The sequence below is a fragment of the Aquarana catesbeiana genome, linkage group LG09 (genome assembly GCF_042186555.1).
Source record: "Aquarana catesbeiana isolate 2022-GZ linkage group LG09, ASM4218655v1, whole genome shotgun sequence".
NCBI lineage: Eukaryota > Metazoa > Chordata > Amphibia > Anura > Ranidae > Aquarana > Aquarana catesbeiana.
The window spans coordinates 89,586,805-89,611,475 of NC_133332.1; the positions used below are offsets into that span (position 1 = coordinate 89,586,805).

Consider the following 24,671-nt stretch of genomic DNA (forward strand, 5'->3'; position numbering starts at 1 on the left):
ATTATAATATAATTAGAGCGATTGAGTTCTCCCGAGATCTCGCACAAGTCTTGCGTTACGAAAGGAACCAATAAATTACAGACTGACAGAGATTGTGTTTTTATATATGTTACTTTTTAAACTTTTGTGACATTGATTTAATTTTTCGATATGTTCAAGGTTTCAAAATGCTATTAATTTAAAATTATTTTCCAAAACTCCCATGGCACACCTGCAGATCTCAAGCGGCACACTGTTTGAGAGTCACTGATTTAAACAATGTAATAAATCACTGTACAGGAACTACCTGTCAGCAATGTGCAGCCGTAAGGCCCCGTTCACATTTGTGCGTTTTGTAGCGCGGAGCTCCAAAACACTCAACAAGCACAAAACCTATTGTTTTTAAAAGCCCTGGTTCACATCTGAGTGTCGTGTCACTTGTAGCAAAATGCCTGTTGCTCAAAAAAGTAAATAAGCTACTTTTTAGGCAGAATTGAGCATTTTTGTTCCCATAGACTTCAATGGAAATGCCTAAAAAGAGCGACATGAGCTTTTTTTCAAGTGTTTTTGCAGGCTTTTTGTCACACATTGAATCCCATTAAAAAAAAGAAGAAGCAGGATCTTCCATTCTATGGATAGTGTAGGACCCACTGATATTGGGGTACTTTGATGTAGTAGTAGTGGGCTTAGCACTATATGGCCATATGGTTTAACTAAATCCCCATATTTTCTGAATATGCTCAGGTGTTTTTAACCTGTTGCTGTCCGCCCACCGTCATATGACGGCGGAGTGGTGTGGTTCTTGTTCTGGGCCACCGTCATATGATGGCGGCTGGTATACACATGGGCATGGCTGTTCACCATGTGATCGGCCGCGATTACGTCACGGCCGATCACAAAGGGTATTACCGCTTTAGACCGTGCATGCGCGCGATCGGGAGCGCACAGCGCGGTCACATCGGTGGCGGCGTGTTCCCAGGAACACTGCTCGTCACCGAAAAGGGTAAACAGCTAATGGCTGGTGGCTGTTTACCACGTGTTTGGCTGTGATCCATTCACAGCCGATCACTAACTGTAAACATAGACCGGTTACTAGCTGTCACCGGCTCTTCTCTCCTCACACACCGTTTCCAGTGTGAGGAGAGAAGAGCCAGGAGCAGTGAGTGACCGATCTATGTGTGTTCTGTAGTGTACTGCACCAACACCACAAAGAGAACCTGTCACATTGCCCCCCCCAATTACAGCTGTCACCCAACAGTCACCACATCAGTACTTATAAAAGTGCACCTGTCACCCATCAGTGCCCACAAAGTGCACCTGTCACCCGTCAGTGCCCACTAAGTGCACCTGTCACCCGTCAGTGCCCACTAAGTGCACCTGTCACCCGTCAGTGCCCACAAAGTGCACCTGTCACCTGTCAGTGCCCACAAAGTGCACCTGTCACCATCAGAGACTGCCGTCAGCGACTGCACCTGTCACCTTTCAGTGACCGTCATCAGTGACCGTCATCAGTGACCGTCGTCAGTGACCCATCCGTGACCCTTATCTGTCACCTATCAGTCCAATAAAGTGCACCAGTCACCATCAGAGACTGCCATCAGTGACTGTCAACCGTTACCTGTCACCTGTCACCCACCAGTGACCGTCGCACGTCAATGATCACCTGTCACCCATCAGTGACCGTCACCTGTCACCGATCACCTGTCACCCATCAGTGACCGTCACCTGTCGCCCATCAGTAACCGTAATTTGTCACCTGTCACACAGCCCATCAGAAAAAATGTCCAAAAGATTTTATACAAGTGAGGAGGCGTTCCAGATGCTCTCCATGACTGATGAGAGCAGCGGGGAGCTCTCATCAGATTCAAATGCCAATTCCTGTGAATCAAATTCAGCATTTAAACAGATCGAAAGTAGTGGATCAGCAAACGATTCAGAGGAAGAATGGATCCCTCCTAAAAGAGCACGGCACTCTGGAAACCAGGCAGCCACCAGCAATATACCCCAGGATCAAATTCCCAGTACTAGCGCTGCTGTCAGCGATAGACCCCAAAACCAAAGGCCCAGTCCTAGAGCTGCCGCCAGTGAAAGGCCACAAGAAATGCCCAGTACTAGCACTTCCGCAGCATCATGCCCAAATGCCAGCACAGGAACTCCAACTACCAGCACTGGAGTGCCACGTCCCCCAAGATCCAGGGCCGCTACATATCTCCCAGAAGGTCTTGCCAATCCAATATGGCTGCCTTCCGACTCAGGATCAGCAAGAATTCCCCCTTTCACGGCACAGCCAGGTGTGCAGGCCAATACCCACAATTTTTCTGCAATTGATTGTTTTAATTTATTTTTGCCCAACACTTTGCTGCAACTCATCGTGGACCAGACCAATTTATATGCCCAGCAGCATATTGCCAACAACCCCCAATCTTCTTACTCCCATCCATTCGGGTAGAAGGATTTGACTCTGGAGGAGTTCAAAATGTTTATGGGCCTCACCATAAACATGGGGCTTACAAAAAAAAATGAAGGACATGCCTATTGGTCCACCCACCCTATTCACCACATGCCCATTTACTCTTCTGTAATGCCCAGGTCCCGATACGAAATGATAATGCGCTTCCTTCATTTCAATGACAACACCCAGTGCCCTCCCCGCAATCATCCAAATTACGATAAATTATATAAACTTCGCCCACTCATTAATTTCTTTTCCCAGCGATTTGCAGAACTCTATGTCCCCGATAAGCATATATGTGTAGATGAGTCCCTGGTACCCTTTTCTGGCTGGCTAGGAATAAAACAATACATTCCTAGCAAAAGGGCCAAATACGGAGTAAAATTTTATAAGCTTTGCGAGAGAGTCATGGGATATCTGTATGCGTTCCGCATATACGAAGGAAGAGATTCCCAGCTCCAGCCCCCTGAGTGCCCGGCCTACATGGGCACAACTGGTAAAATTGTATGGGACCTGGCCTACCCACTGCTGAAGAAAGGTTACCACATATACCTGGATAACTTTTATACCAGCCTGCCCCTTTTCAAACACCTATACCTCGCACAAACCCTGGCCTGTGGAATAAAAAGGGCTTCCCACAAGCCATAGTAAACAAGAAATTGCGAAGGGGAGAAAGAGCAATTTTGAGATGCAACGAAGTGCTGGCCTTGAGGTGGAAGGATACCAGGAATGTGTACATGATGTCCACCATCCATGACGACACTACAGTTGAAGTTCAGAGAAGATGAGGTCCCATTGTAAAGCCAAAATGTGTACAAGATTACAATCTGTACATGGGTGGGGTGGATTTCAACGACCAAATGCTTCAGCCCTATTTAGCAATAAGGAGGTCCCGTTTCTGGTACAAGAAAGTAGCACTCTATTTAATTCATTTGGCCATTTATAATGCCTACATAATTTACACCAAATCCACCGAAAGCCCTGCCCACTTCCTAAAATTCATTGAAGAAGTTGTCACGTCCCTCATCTACCATCAAAGACCCCCCCAGAAAACCTTCGCTCTGATGCTGTAAGCCGACTGCATGAACGCCACTTCCCGGACCACATTCCCCCATCTGAAGCAGGCCGAAGACGCCAAAAAAGATGTCGAGTATGCAGCAGTAAAGGATTTCGAAGAGATACCAGCTACCATTGTTCCCAGTGTCCCCTTGAACCCGGCCTTTGCATTGGTGAATGCTTCAGACTATATCACACATCCCTTAAATATTAGCCCATATTCTTAACCACTTCCCCATTTTCATGATCTGTGCTGACCATTTCCCATGCTTCCTCAAATAACCATTCTACTGCCTTCTATGTGAACTGACCCTGGCCTGTTTTTTGACTATGCCTCTGCCAACCGTTTGGACTGCTTACATGTGAACCGACCCTGGCCTGTTTTACCAACTACACTTCTGCCTACTGTTTGGACTGCTTTCATGTGAACTGACCCTGGCCTGTTTTACCAACTATGCTTCTGCCTAATGTTTGGACTGCTTACATGTGAACTGACCATGGCCTGTTTTACCAACTATGCTTCTGCCCACCACTTGGACTGCTTGCACGTCATCTGACCCTGGCCTGTTTTATGGACTTTGCTTTTGCCTACCGCTTGGACTGATCTGTTGCCCTGCTACTATAGGACACAGGGGTCTCACATGTGAGGGGCTCCAGAAATGTTTTTCCAGATGGAGAAAACAATTTTTTTTGTTGTCTCCGGGTTTCATAATTTCCGGATTAGGGTCTGGAGTCCGGAGGCTTCATAGAGATTTGGGTGGGTCGAAGCCTCTACCCATGTGCCCCTGTAAACAGGTCTTACCTGATTGCGGCCCTCAGCCTGCTGCTGACTTACTGCCGCCATCCCCCTGCCTGCAGCATAAACTGACCACACCTCTGCCTGCTACCTGGACTATGGAAATAATTAGCTGTAGCAAGAGGCAGTATGTTTATGAAGGGCTGGAGAGCGGTACAATAATGAGTGCAGGGAGGTAACGGTGTACCAGGACCAATATTATGGCTGTGTTGGCTGTCTCTGCCTGGACAATTTCTATGGACAAATGCTTTGGCTGTGCTGACGATATCCTTGTGCTGACTATAGACAATATTCCTGCCTGCTGCCTGGATAATTACTATTGTTGCTAAGCACTAGGGATGAGCTTCGTGTTCGAGTCGAACCCATGTTCGACTCGAACATCGGCTGTTCGCCCGTTCGCCGAATTGCGAACGATATGGGCCGTTCGCGCTAAATTCGTGTGGCGCGTCACGGCCCATAATTCACTGCGGCATCGCAGTGCATTGCTGGCTGATGATTGGCCAAGCATGCACTATGACCCGCATGCTTGGCCAATCACAGCGCCGTCAGTAGAGAGAGCTGTAATTGGCCAAAGCCAGGGTGGCTTTGGCCAATTATGTCTCAGGGGATTTAGTACACACCCCACACTATATAAGGCCGCCTGCACGGCGGCCCTGTGTAGTGTGTGTTCCGGTGTGCTGAGAGATAGAGAGAGAGAGAGACAGTGTCATTTGATTTGAGTTAGATAGATTAGGCAGAACAGTCAGTCAGTTAGCTGCACTTACAGTGTATTGTGTATATATATGCATCCCAGGTGTTGCATATATATATATACACTGTATTCAGTTTAGCTAGATCCGTTCCTGTTATCTTCTATCTAGACTATTTACATTTAGTGCAGTGCGTCCTGCTCACAGTGTTCAGCTAGATCCGTTCCTGCTATTTACATTTAGTGCAGTGCGTCCTGCTCACAGTGTTCAGCTAGATCCGTTCCTGTTATCTTCTAGACTATTTACATTTAGTGCAGTGCGTCCTGCTCACAGTGTTCAGCTAGATCCGTTCCTGTTATTTACATTTAGTGCAGTGCGTCCTGCTCACAGTGTTCAGCTAGATCCGTTCCTGCTATTTACATTTAGTGCAGTGCGTCCTGCTCACAGTGTTCAGCTAGATCCGTTCCTGCTATTTACATTTAGTGCAGTGCGTCCTGCTCACAGTGTTCAGCTAGATCCGTTCCTGCTATTTACATTTAGTGCAGTGCGTCCTGCTCACAGTGTTCAGCTAGATCCGTTCCTGCTATTTACATTTAGTGCAGTGCGTCCTGCTCACAGTGTTCAGCTAGATCCGTTCCTGTTATCTTCTAGACTATTTACATTTAGTGCAGTGCGTCCTGCTCACAGTGTTCAGCTAGATCCGTTCCTGCTATTTACATTTAGTGCAGTGCGTCCTGCTCACAGTGTTCAGCTAGATCCGTTCCTGTTATCTTCTAGACTATTTACATTTAGTGCAGTGCGTCCTGCTCACAGTGTTCAGCTAGATCCGTTCCTGTTATCTTCTAGACTATTTACATTTAGTGCAGTGCGTCCTGCTCACAGTGTTCAGCTAGATCCGTTCCTGTTATCTTCTAGACTATTTACATTTAGTGCAGTGCGTCCTGCTCACAGTGTTCAGCTAGATCCGTTCCTGTTATCTTCCTACTGACAGGCAGGCTTGTCTGGTTACAGTATATAAAGCTACCTGAAGAAAATTACAGGTGTTCTATTTGATCCTATTAGTACCACGGTCAGGCAGCTAGACTATTTACATTTAGTACAGTGCGTCCTGCTCACAGTGTTCAGCTAGATCCGTTCCTGTTATCTTCCTACTGACAGGCAGGCTTGTCTGGTTACAGTATATAAAGCTACCTGAAGAAAATTACAGGTGTTCTATTTGATCCTATTAGTACCACGGTCAGGCAGCTAGACTATTTACATTTAGTACAGTGCGTCCTGCTCACAGTGTACAGCTAGATCCGTTCCTGTTATCTTCCTACTGACAGGCAGGCTTGTCTGGTTACAGTATATAAAGCTACCTGAAGAAAATTACAGGTGTTCTATTTGATCCTATTAGTACCACGGTCAGGCAGCTAGACTATTTACATTTAGTACAGTGCGTCCTGCTCACAGTGTTCAGCTAGATCCGTTCCTGTTATCTTCCTACTGACAGGCAGGCTTGTCTGGTTACAGTATATAAAGCTACCTGAAGAAAATTACAGGTGTTCTATCCCAGCTTAGTGCAGCTACAGGCCATTAGTATGTCTGGAAGGCCAAGAAGGAGAGGCAGACAGTCACAAGCCAATAAGAGAGGGCAAGCAGGCTCTGTGTCTAGTGCTGGTCGTGGAGACGGTGCATCCTCATCAGCACGTGGCCATGGGACACGCTTGGCCTTTTTTTTGGCAGCTGGCCGTGTTGAGCCGCAACATGCGGAAGACTTGGTCGAGTGGATGACCAAGCCGTCCTCATCCTCCTCATCCTCTCTCACCCATGCCCAGGGTGCTTTGTCTGGCAAAAGCAGCGGCCTCTTCCCTCAGCTCAATGTCATCAGTGACTCCTTCCCTAGCTCCACTATGTCCTCATGAGGATTCCCTCGAACTGTTTGACCACAGTGTTGGGTACATGCTCCAGGAGGATGCCCAGCGTTTGGAAGGCTCTGATGACGATACTGAGCTCGATGAAGGCAGTAACATGAGCACGGACAGAGGGGGTGCCCAAGAAGGACAGCAATCTGGCAGTCATGCTCCCCCTGCTGCAGCATACTGCCAGGTTTGCTCCAGTGATGAGGAGGGAGGGGATGATGAGGTCACTGACTCAACGTGGGTGCCTGATAGGAGAGAGGAGGAGGAGGAGGAGAAGGAGGCGGCGGCACATCACCAACGAGGCAGGATGCCCTCCAGGGGCCAGCCTAAGGGCAGCACATTGACTGCATCACACCCCAAAGCTCCACATGTGCAGGGCGCTGCAGTCTCTGCGCGTTATTCAAAAAGTTCTTTGGTGTGGGCCTTTTTTGAGACGAGTGCATCAGATCGCACCGCTGCTATTTGCAACATATGTCTCAAGCGTATCTCGCGTGGCCAAAACATCTCCCGCTTGGGTACCACATGCTTGACCAGACATATGTTGACCTGCCATGCAGTTCGTTGGCAAGCGTATCTAAAAGACCCACACCAAAGAACAAAGAGGATCTCTCCTTGCTCCTCATCAGCTGAGATTTCCAACCCCACTAGACCTTCAGTCCTCTCTGAGACCTGCAGTGAGAGGAATGAAGGTGTAGCATTAGGTGTGTCACAGTCAAGTACTTGTGGGCAATCTGCTTTTGGTACACCGACGTCAGATTGTACCAGGCAAATTTCCCTGCCCCAGCTGCTGCACCGCCGAAAGAAGTTTGCTCCCAGCCATCCACATGCCCAGCGGTTGAATGCTAGCTTGGCAAAATTGCTAGCACTTCAACTGCTGCCTTTTCAGTTGGTAGACTCTGCCCCCTTCCGTGAGTTTGTGGAATGTGCGGTTCCTCAGTGGCAGGTACCCAAACGCCACTTTTTCTCACGGAAGGCGATTCCGGCTCTCTACCGGCATGTGGAAGGCAATGTCCATGCCTCGCTGGACAGGGCGGTCAGCGGTAAGGTGCATATTACCGCTGACTCATGGTCCAGCAGGCATGGACAGGGACGTTACCTAAGTTTCACGGCGCATTGGGTGACTCTGCTGGCAGCTGGGAAGGATGCAGGACAAGGTGCAGTAGTGTTGGAGGTTGTTCCGCCACCACGCCTCCAAAATGCTGATTGTGACACACCTCTCTCCTCCACCCCCTCCTCTTCTTCTTCCTCCATGGCCTCTTCCTCGGAACCAGCGGTGCTCCGTAGGCGTTCAAGGGGCTACGCAAGTACGCAGGCCAAAAGATGCCATGCGGTGCTTGAGCTGGTGTGCTTGGGGGACAGGAGCCACACTGGGGCAGAGGTTCTGTCAGCTCTGCAGGGGCAGGTTCAGAGGTGGTTGACGCCACGCCAACTTAAGGCAGGAATGGTGGTTTGCGACAATGGCACCAACCTCCTCTCTGCCCTCCGACAGGGACAAATGACCCATGTGCCCTGTTTGGCTCACGTCCTTAACTTGGTGGTGCAGCGGTTCTTGGGCAGGTACCCGGGCTTACAGGATGTCCTGAGGCAGGCCAGGAAAGTCTGTGTGCATTTCCGCCGGTCATATAATGCCAGTGCTCGGCTGACGGACCTCCAAAAGGAGTTTAACCTGCCCAAGAACCGCCTAATCTGTGACATGCCCACCAGGTGGAACTCAACGTTGGCCATGCTGCAGCGGCTGCACACGCAGCAGAGGGCCATCAATGAGTACCTGTGCGACTATGGCACCAGGACAGGGTCAGGGGAGCTTGGTTTTTTTTCCCCACGCCAGTGGGCCATGATCAGGGATGCATGCACTGTCCTGTCACCATTCGAGGAGGCCACGAGGATGGTGAGCACTGACAGTGCATGCATCAGTGACACTGTCCCCCTTGTCCACCTGTTGGAGCACACGCTGCATGGAATAATGGACAGGGCACTTGAGGCAGAACAGAGGCAGGAAGAGGAGGACTTCCTTAGCTCTCAAGGCCCCCTTTATCCAGACAGTGTTCCTGCGTGCCCGCCGATCACACAGGAAGAGGACGAGGAGGAGGAGGAGGAGGAGGAAGATTGTGTCAGTATGGAGGTGGAGCCTGGCACTCAGCATCAGCAGCAGTCTTTAAGGGATCAGTCCCAAGGAACACATGGACTTGTACGTGGCTGGGAGGAGGTGGCTGCGGACGTTGTTGTCCTTAGTGACCCAGAGGACTCCGGACCGAATGCCTCAGCAAACCTACGCTGCATGGCCTCCCTGATCCTGCAAAGCCTGCGTAAGGATCCTCGTATTCGTGGTATCAAGGAGAAGGACCAATACTGGCTGGCAACCCTCCTTGATCCACGTTACAAGGGTAAGGTTGCGGACCTTATCTTGCCATCGCAGAGGGAGCAGAGGATGAAACATCTTCGGGAGGCCTTGCAGAAAGGTCTGTGCAACGCGTTCCCAGAGACTGGGAGGTTACAAACACCTGTTTCTGGACAACGTGTTGCTGAGGCTTCGGTCAGTCAAAGAAGGAGCGGTGGAGAAGGTGGCCGTCTGACCGATGCGTTCAGACAATTTTTTGGTCCGCAGCCCCAAGGTATGATCGGTTCCAGCAACCATCGCCAGCGTCTGTTTTACATGGTGCAGGAATACCTAGGGGCAAGATCAGACTTGGACACCTTTCCCACCGAAAATCCTCTGGGTTACTGGGTCTTGAGGATGGATCACTGGCCAGAGCTTGCACAGTATGCAATTGAGCTACTGGCCTGTATTGCATCCAGCGTTCTTTCGGAACGCACATTCAGTGCTGCTGGAGGCGTGGTAACCGATCACAGGGTGCGTCTGTCCACCGACTCGGTCGATCGGCTGACCTTCATAAAAATGAATGAGTCTTGGATCACCACCAGCTACCAAGCACCTGATGCTGATGTAACCGAATAATTTTTTTTGAAATCTCAGATCCCTTCAAAGACTGCCTATGCTGATGCTGAGTGACTATCCCTGAGTAATTATCCTCTTCCTCCTCAATCATCACGCTGATAGCTTGTAAGAAAATTTTTGGTTCTGGGCGCCACCACCAGTGCCTAAGGCACAATTTTTCAGCCCCTGTTTAACAGGGGCGTGTAATTACAATTTTTGATGTAATACTTTGCAGCAGGGCTCGTTCCTACATTCCAACTAGAGTGTCTGTGAGGGGTTGCAGTGTTGTGGCACCAGCACCAGTGCCTAAGGCCCAATTTTTCTGCCCCTGTCTAACAGGGGCGTGTAATTACAATTTTTGAAGCAATACTTTGCAGCAGGGCTCGTTCCTGCGTTCCAACTAGAGTGTCTGTGAGGGGTTTCAGTGTTGCGGCACCAGCACCAGTGCCTAAGGCCCAATTTTTCTGCCCCTGTCTAACAGGGGCGTGTAATTACAATTTTTGAAGCAATACTTTGCAGCAGGGCTCGTTCCTGCGTTCCAACTAGAGTGTCTGTGAGGGGTTGCAGTGTTGTGGCACCAGCACCAGTGCCTAAGGCCTAATTTTTCAGCTCCTGTTCAACAGGGGCATGTAATTACAATTCTTGATCTAATATTTCACAGCAGGGCCCTGTGAGGGCTTACAGTGTTGTGGCCACAGCAACACCTAAGGCCCAAATTTCTGCTGAGTATATAGGGCAGGACCCTACTTTCAAACATCTAACTTACAAACGACTCCTACTTGCAAACGGAAGGAGACAACAGGAAGTGAAATGAAATCTACCCCTAGGAAGGGAAATTCTGTCCTGTAAGAGTTAATATGGGAAAACAATTTCTCCTTTCCACTGATGCTTTCCAATCCTTGTTCCACAAAAAAACCCAAATTTTCAAAAAACATTTTTCATTGGGACAAAAAAGTGAGGTGAAATCTTCTGAAGAGGAGGAAAGACAGCAAAACAAATGTCACAGGGGTGATAACCCTTCCCTATGTTTTCCAAAAAGCTTAGAAAAGATTTTTTGGCTGGAGCTAAACACGTTAAAAATGTTCAAAATTACAAACAGATTCTACTTAACAACATACCTACAGTCCCTGTCTTGTTTGCACCGCCTGTATACTGCTGTTCAGAGTATATAGGGCCTGGTGGCCCCACACCTTTCCTTATTTTAATTTGGGTGCGGGGTTCCCCTTAATATCCATACAAGACCCAAAGGGCCTGGTAATGGACTGGGGGGTACCCATGCCGTTTGTTTCACTGATTTTCATCCATATTGCTATGACCCGACATGACATTAAACCCGCAAGCAGTTTTAAATGAGATTTTTTCCTTTAAAAATGACATTTGGTGCAGGGACTGTTCTAAACATGGGAAACACGCGTCACTTTACAGGCATACTATAGACACCCCCCAGGTACGATATTTAAAGGAATATTTCACTTTTTTTTTTTTACTTTAAGCATCATTAAAATCACTGCTCCCGAAAAAACGGCCGTTTTTAAAAGTTTTTTTTGCATTGATACATGTCCCCTGGGGTAGGACCCGGGTCCCCAAACCCTTTTTAGGACAATACCATGCAAATTAGCCTTTAAAATGAGCACTTTTGATTTCGAACGTTCGAGTCCCATAGACGTCAATGGGGTTCTAACGTTCGTGCGAACTTTCGGTCCGTTCGCGGGTTCTGGTGCGAACCGAACCGGGGGGTGTTCGGCTCATCCCTACTAAGCACATCCCTGCCTGCTGCCTGCTGCCTGCACCAATTCTGTCCTCTGGGGACACTACTAAAACCACAGGTAATACTTTTATTTTACCCTTTCCTCAATAGAATTTATTTTGGAGTGTAATTTTTGGTATGTAAATGCAATGTGTTAGAAATATAAAGGCCTTCAAAAATAATAGGTTGTCAGGAAATTAGATGTGCAATTTATGCTTGTAGAACGCCTGAAGGTGCTACTTCAATGGTGGGCCTCTGTATGTGGTCAGGCTGTGTAAAAGTCTGACACATGTGGTATCGCCATACTCAGGAGGAGTAGCAGAATGTATTTTGGGGTGTCATTTTTGCTATGTACATGCTATGTGTTGGAAATATCTTAACAATGGACAACTTTGTGGAAAAAAAATGCGTTTTCATTTTTTTTCCACATTTTCCAAAACTTCTGGAAAAAAATGAACCATTCAAAAGACTCATTATGCCTCATAGATTATACATTGAGGTGTCTGCTTTCCAAAATGGGGTCATTTTGTGGGTGTTTCCATTGTCCTGGGGCTCCAGGGCCTTCAAAACTGTAATAGGTGGTTGAGAAATGAGATGTGTAATTTATGCTCCTAGAATGCCTGAAGGTGCTACTTCTCTGGCGGGCCTCTGTATGTGGCCAGGCTGTGTAAAAGTCTCACACATGTGGTATCGCTGTACTCAGGAGGAGTAGCAGAATGTATTTTGGAGTCTTTACTCCAGAATTCACTGGTTTCTTTTCTATCTATTCATCTCTTCAGTCCACACAGGTTGATCTGCGCAGTCAGCTCTGCATAACAAAAAGTAAGTCAAAACTATTTGATCTGTTACCATGGCACCACTGAATATACTTTCCCTGAATGTTCAGGGAATAAATGTCCCTCAAAAAAGGACCAAAGCCTTCCGTACTTTCCATAACAAGAAGGCTCACATAGTATGCCTCCAAGAAACACACTTCACCAAAGATTCTACTCCAAAATATATTTCTCCTTTTTATCAACAAATTTACACGGCTTCTGCCTGTACCAAGCAAAGGGGAACTCTAATTGCATTTCACCGATCCACACCATTCACCTTATCATCAGAAATTAAAGACCCAGAAGGTAGATACCTGATACTCATGGGTTATATAATGGATACAGCAATCACGGTGATTTCCTACTACGCTCCTAACAAACAACCTACACCATTCCTCTCACATATATTACAAGTGATTAATACACACAAAATAGGAACAGTGATAATGTGTGGGGATTCGAACCAGGTCCTCCTCCCATTTCTAGATAAATCACCTTTTACACCATCCAAAATAACCTCTAGATTACCTTTTTCTCAACTTCTTTCCAAATACAATCTGGTAGATTCATGGAGAGAAAGTAACCCAATGAAAAAGAAATTCACTTATTTCTCGCACCCTCATCAAACCTTCACCAGAATAGATCATATTTTTCTAACAATAGGAATGATACCAGAAATTATTGCATCAGATATAATTCCGATTCCGTGGTCTGACCATAATGCAGTATACACTACTATAGCCTCAGCCATACCAAAAGCGCATGACCCAACGTGGTACTTACTGGACATAATGCTCAAACACCCACTACATCAGATGGCCATTAAACAAGCTTTAAAGGAATACATATCAATTAATAATACAACAGACATCTCCCCAATAACACTGTGGGAAGCTCATAAGCCTGTCTTGCGTGGTACAATACAAAGACAAATGGCACTATTTAAATGGGAACGCAAAAATCTAGCAAAAAAACTAGAACTCAATTTTAATGCAGCCTACATATCATTTCAAGATAATCCATCTCAGAGTACAAAATCTCATCTGGAAAAATCTAGATTGGAATACAATCTATTTCTCACTGAGTCAGTTGATAAATCCCTCAAACGCTCCAAACACAATTTCTACATGAATACAAACAAACCAGGTACATATTTGGCTCGGGCATTAAATTCAACTAACAAATCTTTCAAACCAATACGTTTGAAATTATCAAAAAATGTTTACACTTGTAATCCAGTTAAAATAGTCCATAAATTTCACTCACATCTGGCAACTTTATACAAGACAAACAATGAATTTAATCCTACAGAGGCTGAATCCTTCTTCTCAAAAATAACCTTACCTGAGTTATCTCAGAATCAAAAAAGCAGTTTGGATGAGCCTATAACTATAGATGAAGTTGCTAACGCCATAAAAGACCTAAAACTTAACAAAAGACCAGGCCCAGACGGCTACTCGGCTTTATACTATAAAACATTCTCAGAAATACTCTCTCTCATTCTCACTGAAACTTTTAACAAACTTCTAGATGGACATTCTTTTCGGCAAGAAACACTAATGGCAATTGTTTGTATGATCCCAAAACCCCTTTCTGATGATACTTCCTGTGTGAATTATCGGCCTATCTCTCTGTTAAACCTCGATATTAAATTATTAGCAAAAATAATAGCAAAACGCCTCAATAGCATTATAGGAAAATTAATACATAGAGATCAAGTAGGCTTCATGCCAAATAGACAGGCAGGCGATAATATACGCAGGGCAGTGTTATTGGCACATATTGCTAAAAAACGGAAAATCCCTTTATGTTTCTATCTCTCGATATTAAGAGGGCATTTGACACAGTATCCTGGCAATATATGCAATATTCATTACAAAAATGGGGTTTTGGACCCCACTTTTTAACATGGATCAAAGCATTATATAATAAACCCAAAGCCTATATAAAATATGCTGGATACAAATCTGAAGCCTTTAATATCGAAAGAGGTACCCAACAGGGTTGCCCATTATCTCCCTTATTATTTGCCCTTATACTCGAACCCATGGCCCAATACATCAGAACAAACCAAACTATAACTGGCATTGAAGTAGGAGGTATTACACACAAATTATGTATATTTGCAGACGATATATTACTTTTCCTATCATCACCACCGGTCTCTGGTCCTAACTTAATACCAGCTCTTGATGGGTTTGCAGCCCTATCCGGCCTTATGATTAATCCTAAGAAATGCCTAGTGCTTAATATTTCACTCACAAACATGGAATTGATCCCGGCTAGGGCTGCACTCCCATTCACATGGGCAGAAAAATCAATCCCATATCTTGGAATTCATTTAACAGCATCTCATTCTGACTTATTCTCAACCAATTATCCTCCTGTATTAAGACAGATCACAAATCTAATAAAACAATGGTCGCAACTTCCTTTATCCTGGATAGGGAAGATTAATGCAATCAAAATGACTATTCTACCCAAATTGCTTTATCTATTCAGAGTCCTCCCTATTCCAATTCCTTCCTATTATTTGAGAATAGTACAAAAAAGAGCAACTTCGTTTATATGGGGCTCTTCTAAACCACGTATACCTATACACACACTACATCTTCCCAAAAATAAAGGAGGCCTGGGATACCCTAATTTTACTAACTACTACAGAGCAGCACATTTGGCCAGTCTGTCCAAATACCATGCAAAACAGGAAATCCCATTATGGGTATTTATAGAGGCTTCAGAAAATGACCCTCTATTAATATCAAATTTATTATGGCTTGATCCTAAAGACCGCTTTAAAATTCATAATCCCATAACTAAACACTTCTTATCTCTCTGGGATAAACAAAAAACCAAATATCAGTTGCAATCTCCACACAATCCTCTCCTTTCTTTTATCAGAAATCCGGCCTTTTATCCGGCATGGATCTACCCAAATTCTTTTAAAGCTTGGACAACATCAGGCATTCAGACACTAAATGACTTCATAGCATCTAAATCATTCCTTTCATTCCCATCGCTTAGAGAAAAATATGATCTACCAAACTCTGAGATATTTAGATATCTCCAAATCAAAAATTTCTATACACCATTCCTAAAGGGGGATACACCATTATCCCAATTATCCATTTTTGAATCAATCTGTACAAAAGATCCATTTGCTAAAGGTACAATTTCATCACTTTATAATCAATTATATGGAGTACCAAATCTTAATAGACCCTCTTACGTTCAGAGGTGGGAGGAGGACCTGGGACGAACTTTAGAAGACACGGACTGGTCTAACATATGGCTCACATCTAAGTCATCTTCACCCAACATCTTAGCACTGGAGACAAATTATAAAGTCCTAACTCGCTGGTATCTTGTACCCGCTAGAGTGGCAAAATATTCACCTAATACCTCAGCTCTTTGTTTTCGAGGATGCCCAGAAATAGGCACATATTTACACATATGGTGGACGTGCCCAGTAATCCAAACCTTCTGGAAGGAAGTCTTCGTGATTGCATCTAAAATATTTAAAAAAATAATACAACCAGATCCATATTTAACTTTACTTAATCTAAAACCGGAATGGTTAACACTCTCTCAATTCAAACTTATGATCCAACTAATAACGGCTGCAAAACAAACAGTGGCCAAGGCATGGAAATCTCCTACATTGGTACTAGCAGAAACAATTCACAGAATGAATAATACAATGTCCCATGCTAAGATGGTAGCCATCGATCAAAATCAAATTCCAAAATTTGAAAAACTTTGGCATCCTTGGATAAAACAACAGTTCCTGTCAAACTTCAATGACTCTGTCCTGTTGCCATGGTAACAGATTAAATAACTTACAGAGACACCCATTCTAAGGCTTCAAAGAGAACTAAAAAGAATAATAAACTGACGAGCGGGACAACCTTGTGGACCATACCTCTACCTTTCAACCCTTTTTCTTCTTTCTCTTTCCTTTTCTCCACCTTACGATTAAAGCTCATTATCAGAATTTATTTGACCTATATACACTCTACTTGTAAACAATATGTATAGTAGGTATAAATCATTTAAATACCTAAAAAAGTAACTAAGGAAATGATATATATCTTTAATTTAGGTTTACGTGAACCCAATGTTTAATATTTGAAATTTCATGATATTTACCTATATAAACCCTACTGTAAAACAATGAGCTTACTTTATAGATCCTTGTAAACTTACTTTATGTATCTTTATAACATTGTATACTCAATAAACTTTTAATAAACTAAAAATGGACAACATTGTGGAAAAAAAATGCGTTTTAATTTTTTTCCCACATTTTCCAAAAACTTTTGGAAAAAAATGAACCTTTCAAAACACTCATTATGCCTCATAGATTATACGTTGGGGTGTCTGCTTTCCAAAATGGGGTAATTTTGTGAGTATTTGTACTTTCCTGGCTTGTTAGACCCCATTCACACAGGGACGACTTGTCAGGCGACCTAGTCGCCTGACAAGTCGCCTCCCGTTCTGTACTATGGAGCCGTTCTAAGGGGAGCGACGCAAGTCGCTCCGATTTAGAAAAAGGTTCCTGTACGACTTCGGGGGCGACTTGGGGCGACTTGCATAGACTTCTATGCAGAAGTCGTTTTGCAAGTCGCCCGGCCATTCGTTTGCAGGTCGCCTCGCTGAGGCGACCGGCAAGTCGTGTTGCCCCTATGTGAATGGGGTCTTAGTGTCTCATGAAATTAGATAAGTCTTCAGTACATCAGGTGTGATCAGGTGTGATCAGGTGTGATCAATTTTCAATGATTTGCACCATAGCTTGTAGACTCTATAACTTTCACAAAAAACAAATAATATAAACTAATTAGGGTTATTTTTACCAAAGATATGTAGTCGTGTAAATTTTTGCCAAAATTTATGAAGAAATATTACTAATTTGCAAAATTTTATGACAGAAACAAAAAAAAGGCATTTTTTCACCAAATTTTCAGTCTTTTTTTATTTATAGCACAAAAAATAAAAAAAAAACGGCTAGTGATTAAATACCACCAAAAGAAAGCTCTATTCGAGTGAAAAAAAGGACGCAAATTTCATTTGGGTACAGTGTTGCATGACTGAGTAATTGTCATTCAAAGTGTGAGAGCGCTGAAAGCTGAAAATTGGTCTGGGCAGGAAGGGGGTGAAAGTGCCCTGTAGGCAAGTGGTTAAATAGCCTTGCATGAATTAAATGTAATTTTTGTATGTGTGCGCTGTAATCTTTTTTTTCTGTCTGTATGGTCTTTTGGCTGCACCATCTTTTATGCATTTTTTAAGGTGTGCCCCCCAAATCTTTGTTTGAATCCCATTAAGTCACGCTACTATCAGACCCATGAAGTTGCAATGTATTAGTTAACTGGAAGATTTACCCCCCTTCATGACCAGGCTATCTTTGCGATAAGGCACTGCGTTACTTTAACTGATAATTGCGCGGTGGAGTGACACTGTACCCAAATAAAATGTATGTCCTTTTTTTCCATAAATAGAGCTTTCTTTTGGTGGTATTTAATCACCTCTATGGTTTTTATTTTTTGAGCTATAAACAAAAAAAGACCGACAATATTGGAAAAAAAAAACCCAATATTTTTAACTTTCTGCTATAAAACATATCGAATACAAAAATGTAAAAAATCTAATTTCTTCATAAATTTAGGCCAATATGTATTCTTCTATATATTTTTGATTAAAAAAAAATTCCAATAAGTGTTTATTGATTTATTTGCGCAAAAGTTATAGTGTCTACAAACTATAGGATATATTTTTATGGAATTTTTTTATTTTATTTTATTTTATTACTAGTAATAGTGGCAATCGATGACTTATAGTGGGACTGTGATATTGCGGCAGACAAATCGGATACTAACTGACACTTTTGCAACTTTCTGGGGAGCAGTGACAGTACTAATGACACTAGCTGGGAAGGGGTTAACATCAGGAGCGATCAAAGGGTTAACTGTGTGCCTAACAATGTGTTTTCTCACTGTGGGGAGGTGATTTTAATCTGGGAAGGCATTGATCCATGTTCCCGCTTTGCAGGAATACAGGATCAATGCCTTACCTACTGACAAAACAGGAATCCACCTTGTTTACATAGGCAGATCACCATTCTGACTCTGCCTAATGATTGGCGGGTGCTGGCGGACATCGAGCCCACGGTACCCACAGATCAGCTCTCGATGTGTCTAATCACAGTGGGAGCGGGTCGCCAGCGGCGTGCATGCGCGTCCCAGATCTGGTAGTGCAGGATCATGTACTAGGTATGTGATCCTGCACAGGAGAGCTACCTTTCTGCTGTATATTTACAGTATACGGTCAGCAAGCGGTTAAAGCAGACCTCCAAGCAGATTTAAAAGTTGAACCTTAAAGTGGAAATTCAGTCAAATACCAACTATACCTAAACCTACTCCCATCCCCATTCTAAGCCCTATTCCCACTACCCTGTAAAGGAAGGATGTGTATATTTACCTAATCTGAGGACGCTCCACTCCAGTTAAATCAAAGGTTCCCACGCTAGCTTCAGTATAGAGGAAGGACAGCAGACAATGGATTCCCCAAAGCAAGAATATGGGTGATGTCATTGTCCAGGCTCTGCAGCCATTGTAACTCCTCTTCACTGAAGCCGGCCGCTGGGGAGGTCATGTGACTGGATCAGATCACCCTCAGAATAGGTAGGTATAAGTATCATTTCCTTTAAAGGGTAGTTAGAATAGGGCTTAAAATGGGGGGAGCATGTTTAAGTATAGTAGGTGTAGAATTCTGGTCAAGCCCTAACTACTTTTAAAAATACTCCCTCCCCCCCTCCTAACACATATTCTGACTAGCCTGTGTATGAAAAGATCTGTATACTTTGCCTATTACCAAAAGTGTTGGGACTCCTGTCTTTACACGCACATGAACTTTAATGGTATCCCAGTCTTAGTCTGTAGGGTTCAATATTGAGTTGGCCCACCCTTTGCAGCTATAACAGCTTCAACTCTTCTGGGAAAGCTGTCCAGAAGGTTTAGGAGTGTGTCTATGGGAATGTTTGATCATTCTTCCAGAAGAGCATTTGTGAGGTCAGACACTGATGTGGCCCAGAAGGCCTGGCTCGCAGTTTCCACACTAATTCACCCTAAAGGTGTTCTATCGGGTTGAGGTCAGGACTCTGTGCAGGCCAGTCAAGTTCCTCCACTCCAAACTCGCTGATCCATGTCTTTATGGACCTTGCTTTGTGCACTGGTCCAAATCATTTGGTGGACGTCACAAATGCCCTTCTGGAAGAATGGTCAAACATTCCCATAGACACACTCCTAAACCTTGTGAACAGCCTTCCCAGAAGAGTTGAAGCTGTTATAGCTGCAAATGGTGGGCCAACTCAATATTGAACCCTACGGACTAAGACTGGGATGCCATTAAAGTTCATGTGCGTGTAAAGGCAGACGTCCCAATACCTTTGGTAATATAGTGTACAGTATGTCCATAAAGTAATCATATCTGAAGAGGAACACAAAAAATATGTATAGATCATGTGCCATATTAAGATACAGACATATATCTAGCACATTGATGGAAATTAAGAAGAGCCTTACATACCACAAATTTCCATTCTCAAGTTCAGATGGAGACAGGGCGGGGTATTGAAAAAACAGCAGGCAGATACCATGCGCATGCAGCTATTGCGCCACCATAGCAGGTAAAAACCATGCCAAGATAATAAATAGTTAAAAAAAAAACATTTCTTATCTTGGCTTGGTTTTTACCTGTTATAGTGGCACAATAACTGCATTAGGTATATGCCTGCTGGGTTTTTTTTTCAATGTCCCGCCCTGTCTCCATCTGAACTTGAGATTGGAAATTTGTGGTATGTAAGGCTCTTCCTAATTTCCATCAATGTGCTAGATATATGTCTGTATCTTAATTTGGTACGTGGTCTATACATATTATTTGTGTTCCAATTCAGATATTACTACTTTATGGACATATATTGTCTGTTTTTTAATTGATACAACATTGGAATATCCTTATGAGGTGACTTTTTTAAAAATCTTTGCTAACAAGGCAAGTGTGCCATTGGTGTTGTTACTCTGCCTTTTCAATGTTATTTGATCTATACAGATAATATATGGCGTATGCACCTTCTCCCATACTTGCCCCGGGGGATTGATTGGGTGCCTCCATATGGCCTGTGTCTAACCTACTTCATTTGACATCTTGGGTGAGTATTGACTGGTCACCATGTTCACCAAATACACATAAATTACACAATTAGTTTTGTATAATTATTGGTTATTATTACTATTATGTTCTTTGTTACAGAATTTCATTCCCTCACTGAACTCCTGAAGGAGCTGGTATCCACGAAACATGTTGAGATTTGGTTAATACTATATATTCACTTTATTCCATTTTGCTTTGACCACTCGCTGATGAATATAGGCATCTTGTTGATATTTTAGTATAGCCAGCTTCAGATGGAAAAACTTTTTTAACGAGTTTTAACAATGAGTCGTCTGTCATAATTGGTATATGTAATAAAGCTTATATGTTTTAATCATGTTGTAATGTCCTTGATGGTACCAAGAACATCCTGTTGCCCTAGTACTTTCTATTCAATAGGGCTAGAAAGAAGATTTTGATATCAATCTGATATCGATATAATATCCCCTAAATGGGTTCAACAGTCAATAGTAATGGGAGTGTCAAAATGTCACAAAAATGAGAACATGAGTACTGAACAAAACATGAGATTATGGGTGCTGAAAAAAAATAAAATAATAATCATCTCAAAACTGGTATGTGTATAAATTGAACCATACATTATACAATTGTAAAAGGAATTAAAATATATATATATATGTAGATCATATTTAACATATGATATTAAAGAAAACATAAAAATTATGAAGTTACTCACCATCCTTGTATCGTATCTTGTATCCTGTTAGGTAGTAGGAGAGGCACAATGAAGACCTATAAAATGATAATAAGCTATGAGTGACTGACACCAACTGGAATAATAACATGAAACACAAAGACATGGCAATATTACAATCATAGGTCTGAGCACAGGGTGTGCCAGGTGTGCCTGGGCACACCCTAATCACCCTGTGTATTGCAGCTTCCCCTTAGTAAACTGTGTGTACTATGCGTCCTATGCCCTACTGACACCATCTATTGTCCTACTCACAGCAATCTCTGCCCTACTGGTACTATCCATGTTTTCTTATATTTTAAAATAAGAGTGTGTGTGTAACTACTGTGCGTATATACACGCACGCATGTGTGTTTGAGCTTTGGGGTGCACACCCTAATGCAAAAGGCTGCACACACCTATGATTACAATACATTATAGTGTGTCCCTCTCCAGCCCCCATACCTGATATGTAGACGGACTTTACTATGCCGAGGAATCTTCACAGGCTGGCTTTTATTTTACTTTGCATTGGCTTTAGTCCAAAAACAAAGTGCAAAATAACGACCACAAACCAACGAATCAGTGCGCACACATCCTTTATCTCTCATCTGTTAATGCTGAACTCCGGCCATTTGTTTTCCCAATGAGTGGGGCTGTTCCCGCACAACATGGGTGAACTGCTCGTTTTTGAGGGGACAGCAAATTTACATTGTTATACAAGCTGTACACTCACTACTTTACATTGTAGCAAAGTGTCATTTTTTCAGTGTTAAACAAACAAGATATTTGGGGGGCACACCCTAAAAGATGCATTAAAGATGGTGCAGGCATAAGACCATACAACAGAACAAAATATTACAGCGCACACATACAAAAAAGACATTTACCTCCTGCAGGGCTATTTAAAACACCTGAACATTTTCAAAAAATATTATCAAAAAATATGGGGATTTGGTCACACCATATTACTATCTGGTGCTTAAGCCCACTTACTGCGACAAAGTACCCCATGTTTTTTGAAAATGTCTAGGTGTTTTTAATAACCCTGCAGGAGGTAAATGTATTTTTTGCATGTGTGTGCTGTAATATTTTGTTCCATTTCTTCAGTGTTGTCACATGAAAAGATATAATAAAATATTTACAAAAATGTGAGGGGTGTACTCACTTTTGTTAAATACTGTGTAACCTGATGCAGTCAGCACTATTTATTGTAATAATTAGTGGCCATATAAACTTCCTTTTTTACTAAGGTGTGTAATGAATTTCCTTTTTCCTGTGTCCCTTTCCCCTATTTTTACACAGTGGCAGGACCTCTCACTGTCACAGTATATATAGATATACACTGTATATATAATGTATATTTTTAAATTTTCTTTTATGTGTTGTGCTTTGTATATATTGTGGTCGGAGAACACTGGGCACAGCATGTTGCCTAGTGGAGTGGAGACATCCATACTAGTGTAGCGGTACCCGCTGAAGATTATGGCTTGTCTGTCACCCTGCCCAGCCCTGCATTCACTCTCAGGCATACAGAGACATGAATTAGTCAGTGAACTTTGTTTTTTTGTTTTATTGAGGGATATAATTTAGATGGGATTAGGAGATATGGGATGCCAAGCGTGAATCAATGCAATTAGGACAACTATGTACACTCCCTGTAAATACTCCTTAAGCTTCCTCCTGCACATTGCTTCCTTTCTGAAGTCACTTCTCCTCACTCCACCAGTGCATTGCTTCCTTTCTGAAATTTCTCCTCAATCCACCAGCACATCGCTTCCTTTCTGAAATTTCTCCTCAATCCACCAGCACATCGCTTCCTTTCTGAAATTTCTCCTCAATCCACCAGCGCATCGCTTCCTTTCTGAAGTCACTTCTCCTCACTCCACCAGCACATCGCTTCCTTTCTGAAATTTCTCCTCACTCCACCAGCGCATCGCTTCCTTTCTGAACTCTCAGGAACAGCTTAGCACAAAGTAGTTAGGCCTGACACTGGCTCAGCCAAGCCCTAGCAATTACCTTTTGCAGGCAGGGACCGCGGGCCCCTATAGTATAACAAGTAGAAAGTCTTTGGTGCTAGCTGTCCTAACCTGCGGCTACTGAGCCCAGTAACCCATCTTCAGGCCTTGCCAGCCCTCCTGGCTGTGACCAGTTGTTCTCCCTGGAGTCTCTTAGGAGTGCTCTCTCCCGCTATCCTCTCCTTGCTCTCTCTTGTGCCTCCGGTCCAGGACCTTCATGCATTCTTAAAGATGGTCCGACTGCACCCCAGCCCAGGCCCAAGGTCACTCCCCCAGACTGGGGAGCTCCCTCAAGGCCCCAACAGCCTCTACACTCTCTCACTCCAGCTCTTCCACCCGACAACTGCTCCCCAGCTGGGCTGACCCATGGGTATTTAAGGAGGCCTGCCCCCTGCCAATCCAGGTTGGGGATAGGTCAGGGCTCCTCAGAATACCCCAGGCAGCGCCACCTCTCCTCCTCTCTTTTCAGAATCTTCTGGAAAGAAGAGGGAGGTCTCAGTGGCGCTGCCTGTGAGTCACCAGCTGCTACCCTGAGCCACTCTCAGCCCAGCTAGGACTAAAACCAACAGGCCTAGTGGCTAGCCAGGCCTGCCTAAATTTACCTAAACCTAACCAAAAAATCCTCACTCTAGCACCTACCTACCTAGAGGGTGCTACACTAGTCATTCCGCAGCCGTGCTGACATACTTTTGGTAGTAGAAGCTTCCACGGATATTTGTACTCCAGCGTAGAAATGACCCTCCCTCCTAGAATGTAAGCTCTAATGAGCAGAGCCCTCTGATTCCTCCTGTATTGAATTGTATTGTAATTGTACTGTCTGCCCTCATGCTGTAAAGCACTGAGCAAGTGGTTGGTGCTATATAAATCCTGTATAATAATATAATAATAATCATTTTTATGTGGCTTTTCCTTCATATGGGCTAATAGATGATGAATACAGAAACAGAGTGCTAGCTCCATTTCAGTTCACAACTGTGACTTTAGAAAATTGAATATGTGTTTTATTGAAAATGCATGTCGTGTTTTTTTTGCGCTTTTTAATGCATTGCCTTAAAATCAATGTAATGCAAAGTGTGCATTTTCTTCCCTCACAGAAAATAAAGTTTGTGTTTTTGGTGCTCTACTATTGACTGTAATGGAAGGCACATTTTTCATGCACTATACAGTTGATGTAGCAAGCAGGACTCAAAAGTGCAGTGCATTATATAAAAACTCAGCGCCCTATACCTACACCAACACTAAAGAGCCGTACACACGGTCCGAATATTGGGTAGTATTGGCTGGTTCAATAGAAATCAGCCGACATTCGGCCGCGTGTAAAGCAGCCGGTCCAACAGAAGCCATCTGAACATCCATTTTTTGTCGAATGTGCATGAATGGAAAA

General features: G+C 43.7%; 1 long non-coding RNA gene across 1 annotated transcript in view; it reads right to left on the reverse strand.

The window, feature by feature from the left end:
- The window catches only part of LOC141107910 (uncharacterized), an 88,756-nt gene that overhangs the window by 16,120 nt on the left and 47,965 nt on the right, over positions 1-24,671 (reverse strand). The window contains exon 3 of the long non-coding RNA XR_012235984.1: positions 21,273-21,328. This is a non-coding gene — a long non-coding RNA (uncharacterized lncRNA). The remainder of the gene's footprint in view (positions 1-21,272; positions 21,329-24,671) is intronic.